Raw genomic sequence first — 8,019 nt, forward strand, 5'->3', positions numbered from 1 at the left:
CTTCTAGAGTCTTCCCACGTCAATTATATGGTGGAATTCCGTGATTTCTTTTGATGAATAGATCCTCCTTGATGGTTTTCTAATTAAATCCTGCTGAAAACACAGATTCACCAAAACTCGTAAAATTTGTTAGTTTAAACCCCTAAGTCTACATTGGTGATCCATTTTAGCCATTTATACAAGTTATATTGACGAGTTATGATGAATGTTAACTACCATCAACGAACTCCCCGACACTTGGGTTTTTACTCATCATCGATAAAAGGATGGATTACTCAAGACATAACCTTAGAACAAGTCATCAACATAAAACCATTTTTAGTCATGCATGCACTGCAGGATTCAAAGTGTCTAACATGAAACTTTGGGCGGTTGAAGAATGGAACGGCTTGAAACAGATCACCATCTTCCTTCAGTCAAGTCAATTGGAGAAACATTTTAAGATTTTTGAAAACAAAACATAGCTTACCTTCTCTTTTTAGTACTCTCAAATCACTATACATGTGGTATTTTTGGATCCTCACCAAGGCATTGATGACTTTGCCTTCTTTTTACCTACTTCTAAAAGCTTATGTGGAGCTCAGGTAGGGATGAATATGAAAACATACTTGCATTGCATATATTGTAAAGTCAAAACAAGGATCCAAGGAGAAATATGCCATACTCTTAGATCAAGATGTGCATGTGTGTGGATATATATATGGTGGCTAACCTAATTCTACTATGCTCCTTGAAACATATCTCTCTTGATTGAAACTTGAAAAACTTTTGCAAGAAAACATGAGCTATCTTATTCATCTCTCTCTTTTTCCCTGTTTTTAGGTGGCCATCTGAGTACCCTTTGTTTTAGATATCTCGGACACTTGTCTATTTTTTCAATACCTTTTCTTTTTCTTTCTTTTATGAATAACTTTTGCATAGCCCATGCCTCTCTTTCCGCAATTGAAACTTGTCAAGAGAGACATTTATAAGAACTTGGAGCATTTATCCTATCAAGCATATTTTTGTGTTTATTCCCAATATAGGAGTAGAACATTTTTGGGTGGATGGAAAACATGTTGTTGCGTACTCCCAGAATAGGAGCAACAGATATATGTGGAGTGTACGTGATCTTGATCTTGAGAGCATGATAAGTTTCTCAACAAGGGTCACAAGGTTTGACCAAACTCAACACAATGACAAGTAGTATATGTAGAAGGTTTCTCTAGTCTATATATCATATTTGGCTTTGGTGGGACATTGCTTACCACAGAGGAGAGGTGTAGCTAATCTTTTTACTTTTTGAAATAAAAATTCTCCAATAACGAGACATCAAGAATCAAGTTCTCATCATTCTACTATATCTCATTCCATAACAAATTAAGTAACATGGGGTCCCTAATAATAAGTTTCCAATAGTAGCATAACTTTTAGGAAAAGTATTATGTGAGTCTATCCTTAGGTCATGACTGAAATAATCTTTCCTTGGGTTTTAAAGTTGTTTATCAATGGATTCTTAATTCGGTTCGAAATGGAAAACGAAACATATAAAAATAGAGTGTATTGGGCTCAAACCTGACCATGGATGAAGCACGAGGCGAGGCAGCGCTGTGATGGGCCGACCGACCCATGTAGGAGGTCGGGCGGCCCACTCTGGGGCCCGTTTAGGTCCAACTTTGGCGAGTGTGGTTCTTGGTCCATTGCTTTCTGAATTTTGTGATTTTCGTGATCGAGTCTCGTCTTGTTGTTGCAGTGTGCTTCCCCCACACTTGTTTTTCTGTATACCTTTATGCACAATATGTGGAGACAAACACGTATCCAAAAAGAATTAGAGAGAATATAATAATAATAAGACTCCATTAATATATAAGGCACTTTATTACACAAGCATAAACTAAACACAAACTTTTGATGACCTAACACAAACTTTAATATTCTAATGATCTGAGCTAAGCGAGTAACCTAAACATACTATCTTTAAACACATGACCTAAATACTCATGCCTTATTATCGACTATCTAATTCTCACTTCATCTTAACAACAAAGTGATTTAAAGCATTAAGATTGCATTGCCGGCTCTTGCGATAAACGTGTTCCTCATCGATCCTTTGCTCTAGGGTATAGATGACATCGGAAAGGTCTTCAATCTTCTTCTTTAGGAGGGCCAGCCTCTAGGATAGGTGGTGATGATGCCTTCCACTTCTTCTCCTTCGATGGAACAACCTTGATCTGATCCGGCATAGCAGGGACTCCATCAATGGTGGTGTGAGGGGTGACCGACTTATATTTTGCACATGTATCGTCCCCAAATTTGTTGGTCTTCACTCCAGTCAACACCTCGTGTCCCTTCGGAGGAAGGAGGTTGATCTCCTTCGTCACCTTGATCAGCTTCTGGAGGTCCAGGCGAGGCTCTTGTTGATGTGGCTTGTCTTCAAGAAGTGGACGCAGCGGCGGTGGAACAAGAGCCAGATGACGGATGGCTTGGGTGAAGTAAGATTGGCTTGAGCGAATGGGGGTAACTTCAAGAGGAACGACGGTTAGCGCAAACGCGTCGGGCTTCTTGCTAGGATCAAAACCATAGGGGACGATCTCTTTGTTGGCCATGAAAACTAGAAAGGTGGAGAGCTTTGCTGCTATTGGAGAGAGAAGGCTTTGATGGGATGGTTATAGAGGCATGCAGAGGCTAGGGGGGAACAACTTGCAACAACGTATATATGCGTTGCTACAATTTCATATTTGCGTTGATGAGACCTATACCAACGCATTATTATACGTTGCTAGAAGTGGCATTGCAAGGGTCTATTACAACGCTTACATATGTGTTGGTAACACTTACAAATAATCGTTGCAAACTTGCAACGGATATTGATGGCTATTGCAACACTTACATATGTGTACCAACCGCAGGCGAATGGTTTGTATAGTACATTGCTACCTTTAGTGTGGATTGTTGCAATGCTTACATGCGTAACAAGGAATAATAAATCATATAATGAACATTAATATTGGAAATTATTATAATTTGGACCCAAATAAATAAATAATCCATTTGCAATATAATGGAAAATTGGAGATCATCTCACACATGAGAAATAAAAAACTCTCAGCCATATATTAAGAAGTAATTGTTGTGTTACAATGAGCACCATCTGAAAAATCCAGGGCACATTTTTCTGTATACAACATTCATATGGGAATAAAATATACAAAACACAAATAAGCCATCTACAATGCCACCAACCATCCATTCATCACGTGTTCCTATTTCATCGATCCTGCGAGGAAAAAAGGTGCAAAATATAGTAACTATACAAACATTTTGGTACAATACCCTAAGAAAAACATCCCTACGTATGAAATGTTATATATGAAATTCACAACATTATCAACAAAACTAGCTCCCATCGAAATAAAGGAACATGATTTCAATAAGGTCACACAAACTGCACTATAAAGTCATGACTAGTTAAATCATGATCTAGTGTTTTTCGAAAAGCAATAGGGATTAATCTTCTAGTAATTTGATCAAACCTGCTCTTCTTTGAAGAATAAACATCATATCTGCAATGCCACAACCACCACTGCGCCTCTACAACTGCAGATTCAGAAATTTTTTTATCAGCATATTTCCAAAGTGAGCCAGACATGTCTGAAGTCATAGTAGGATTAATCATGTGAGGATTCAGATTCTAGGTTTACATGGCATCACACTTTCAGTCTAAAAATTAAATGAGTCCACCTTGCCATAGTTGCATGCCTGCTCTGTTGGTACACTCTTTTTAGATGATTGCAACTTAGTTGATTGTTTATCATACAAACTAGCCACATTGTACTATTGTAGAAATACATCATGTGACCCTGCACCTTTATGATGTGCTTAACACCTTGGTTACAAAGGAAAATAGGTAGATCTTTCAATGTACAGTCCACGCCAAAAATATAAGAAAGTTAAAATCAGAATGGTTAATATAATAATCTTTGACTTGCAGAGTTGGATTACATCTCAACCTTAGCACAGTGGAGTCAAACTACAATTTGCATACAGGTTTGCACAGTCGGTCCTGGGCTATATATGCGTTGCTAATAATAATGTGATATAGAGCTATCTGACTTCGTAAAAAATGTGATATATGCCCAATTCCATCTAATAATAATGTTGGAGTTCATGAGATATATGCCCTAGTTTGCACAAGTACATTATCTGAATCAGGATTCAGTAATCAAGCACTCACCTTTGACCCCTGTTTCTGCAGAGTTTCAGCCAGGCAGTCATATCAAAACCTGCTGCAATCTCCTTTGTGCAAGACCACAACAATTGCTGCACACATGGTTCGCAAAAAATAAACAATCACTAAGCATCCACTCTACGATCTGGTCCTGTAAACAAATTTGAACAGTGCGTTAAGGAATATATGAACGAAATTGAAAAGATATTGTGAACACACTCGAACAGATGCCTTAAGGAATATATGAACGAAATTAAAAGGTCAAGCCAACAGAAATGACAATGATTTATAGGGAGTGTGAAAACTTACCAATATATATACACTGTCTGGACAGTTGTGTGGGAAATCAAATTTCCATCAGATCCTTACAGCTCCATGATAATCCTAAAATAAAAGAAAATTAACTAAATCAGGATCTAATCCTCGCCACGATAAAACTACACAACTACAGTGTTGGTTTAGGTCGTCAACAACTACTGAACTCGAGTAAAAATAAAGAGCACTAACACACAAAAAATGACAAATGCTAGAACATTTTCAACAACTCACAATCGGAGGTTAGAGCACTAAAGTCTAGAAAAAATAAGCAGGATTCATTTTCACTATATAAGAGCATTGATCTTTTTAGCAACAACAACAACAACAACAACAACAAAGCCTTTAAGTCCCAAACAAGTTGGGGTAGGCTAGAGTTGAAACCCAACAGAAGTAATCAAGGTTCAGGCACGTGAATAGCTGTCTTCCAAGCATTGATCTTTTTAGCATGTATAAATAATAAACCTGTTGCATGGGCCAACTTGTACAGATATACATGTACCCAAACAGCTCTTCATCAAGAACTAATGTTGTTTGGCATGTAAACTGGTTGCAAAAGTCTTCGATACACTGCCCGGCCACTATTTCCTACAAATTGCAAGACCCTATTTTGTTAAGAACAGTAGTGAACTTCTGTGACAGGAGAGCATAGGGTACAGAGTGATTGAACTTAGAACACAATGTAGATCTGTAGAAGAAGGGCCCTGGGTAGTTGAGGCTATGATTATCCTCCGACGTCACCTGGGATTATGGGGAACCCATGTTGCTGTGATGCTGATATGCAGGATGTGGCAGCCGGTGAAGGGTTGTTCACAAGGTCCACGATACCGCTGCTCCTGGTACGGTGCCACCGCCAGCGTCTCGCCGCCGTTGGCGTCGCCCCTAGGGTCTCACCGCCGCTGGCACCGTCCCTAGGGTCTCACCATCGCCGCCCCCAGGCACTCCTCCAGATCAGCGCTGGCAAGGTCTCACCGCCGCCGCTGACCCCAGGCACTCCTCCGGATCAGCTCTGGCAGGGTCTCGCCATCGCCGCCACCCTCGCCCCCAGGCACTCCTCCAGATCAGTGCTGGGTAGTTGGTGATTCTCCTCTGATGGCACCGGCGCCTAGCAATCCGGATCAAAGTACCGCCGCCTAGCAATCCAGATTAGGAGGGCGTTCGGCTGGTACGTGCAATAGTGAATTTTGGATTATTTCGGATGGTTGAGTATTATTTCGAGAGAAAATAAGCTGAAATAAACTGAAACAAGCGAGAAGTAGTACAGCCGAACGCCATGTAGAGTTGCAATTTTTTAAGGGAGAGTGTATGCGGAGGAGCTGACGAGATATGCGGTCGTGGGGTATGATTTGGTTTTGACTAAGGAAAGGATGGCAATGGATAAATTTTTATTGGGTATGGTCACCTCAGACCTATTTTCGCCATAAAAATTTGGTACCGTCAGAATACCTATACCTGCCATGGGTGGAGAATTTTTACTAGACCCATACCTGGCCGGGTAAATCATACCCAGCGGGTCACCCGTACCCGTCAACAATTTATTCACGCACATGAAAATCAACAATTCAACAGCAGACCGGTCCACCCTAGCTATCACGGCTAGTACTCATTTTTTTTCAATCTGTATGACATAATAAGAATGAATGTTAATAAAAAAAGATGCTATAAAAAACTATCAAACATAAGTGGTATGGCAGGACATGGGAAACAAGCAAAATCTGTCAATTTGTTCTATTTGAACTGCTTGCATATGGCAATAGGGGAATTGGTAATTGCACAACACGGCAGTACAACTGAGGAGCTAGGATAGCTATGTCACTAAAAATAGAAAAAAATAAAGTTATTTTAGCGGTATACTAACTAAATGCAATGCAATATTGCCTATGTGCATGCATCGTTACGATGTCCATAATAAAATGTTTCTGTATGTCAAGATGAAATAAAAAATTTAGGTATGCCAATAAACAAAACCTGAAAGTAAAGACATGGTGATATGGTGGGTTTGACAGACATGGTAGGATATGCTTTGGTTCATTTAAACTAGAAGAAGCATATACTCAGAATAAATACAATCTGGCACTAGCACTATTGTTCTTGAGTTTACTTACATCAGTGGCTGCAGCAACTTGCGGCTAGTACTAGGAGGCCGAGTATTAGTTACTGCACCACCTCCACCCGAAGATGTGGCTGCAGAAGAGGAGCGGCGGCCAAAAGGAGCAGCAACACCTTCCCGAGATGAAGCTAGAGAAAGAGGGGGTTAGCCGTCCTTTTGCTTCATCTTCTCCACGGCCGCAGTAACCCCGGTCCTTTTCTTCTCCTTGGTGGTGGTGTTCTTGGACTTGGATGTATGAGCGGCGCCGTTCTTCGGATCCGCTGCAGGAGTGTCGGCGGCGACTTCAACTTGGACCTCCGGATATTGCAGCTTCAGAGTGTTCACGGCATCGACGAGCTCGAGATCTTGGCGGCTTCAGTGGACACCATCCTCTAGGACCTCCACAAAATCGCTTGACGCCAGAGTGAAGGAGTTGGTTAGTGCGGGGGAAAGAGGCAAAGGAGCACGGAGGGCCGAGCGCCTTTGCAGTGCTGCGCTTGCAAGTGCAAAGAATATGATATGAAGGGGATTAGGGGAAGGGGAGCAGGGCAAAAAACCGTTCTTGCTCGAGTTGCTTCGTCGCCGGCATGGCGTGGCGAGTTCCTGGCGCTTCGATGCGATGCGAATACGCGAGACGCCGAGACGAGGTCACGAGGGGCGAGCGGGCGGCATAGTTTTTTTTTGGCGGCGGCAGTGTTTTTTTTGGTGAGTGGTGATTGCGGTGCCAGGCTGCCAGCGCCGAGATGAGGTAACGACGCGCTTTACTCACGCGCCTATTTTTTTCGACAGTGGGAGGCCAGGTGTCGATCCTCCCTCGAGCGGTCGAGGGCTCCAGCGGCCAAGTCGCCAAGCGGGACCAGCGGGTGAACCTAGGGTTTTACATGGGCTGGTGGGCTTATTTAGTTTTTGGCTGGGTATTTTTCACCCATGGGTAAATGGGTACGGGGATTGCTGGAACATACCCATACCCACGTACCCGATGGGTGAAGGGTTTGGTCCATTTACGTACCCGTGGGTAGTGTGTTTAGTCCATATTTAGACCCTAATGGAGTAAATACCCATCGGGTATCGGGTCGCGGGTCCCCATTGCCATCTTTAGTTTTGACGGGAGTTGCAGTGGACTTATAAAAAAGTGGATGGGTGAGGAGATAAGTGCAACCGGCCCATTGGATATGGATGTTTCATCTATTGCTAGTCATGTGTAGTGGAAGGGGGCTGGCATAGTAGTGCAAGATCTACCCATACGAGGCCTCACAACGAGGAAAAATCAAATGCATTGAAAAACTATAGAATTTTAACAGGGAAGGATCTAAAAGACACGAGAGAGTTGACATGATATGAGGTGGATGACAAGTGGGTCGGGTGGCCTCTACGTGGGGCCGGGTGGCCCCACACGTCACCATCTCAT

The 8,019-nt window shown here is 42.1% G+C and overlaps 1 long non-coding RNA gene across 1 annotated transcript; it reads right to left on the reverse strand.

The window, feature by feature from the left end:
• Window positions 1-3,108: 3,108 nt before the first annotated feature.
• On the reverse strand, window positions 3,109-5,704 carry LOC136538973 (uncharacterized). The gene is made up of 5 exons (XR_010779514.1): window positions 5,264-5,704; window positions 4,517-4,591; window positions 4,214-4,358; window positions 3,513-3,576; window positions 3,109-3,256 (listed from the first exon to the last, which is right to left on the reverse strand). It is a non-coding gene; the product is annotated as an uncharacterized lncRNA (long non-coding RNA).
• Window positions 5,705-8,019: the final 2,315 nt, after the last annotated feature.

Source organism: Miscanthus floridulus, chromosome 2, assembly GCF_019320115.1.
Source record: "Miscanthus floridulus cultivar M001 chromosome 2, ASM1932011v1, whole genome shotgun sequence".
In the NCBI taxonomy this organism is placed as follows: domain Eukaryota; kingdom Viridiplantae; phylum Streptophyta; class Magnoliopsida; order Poales; family Poaceae; genus Miscanthus; species Miscanthus floridulus.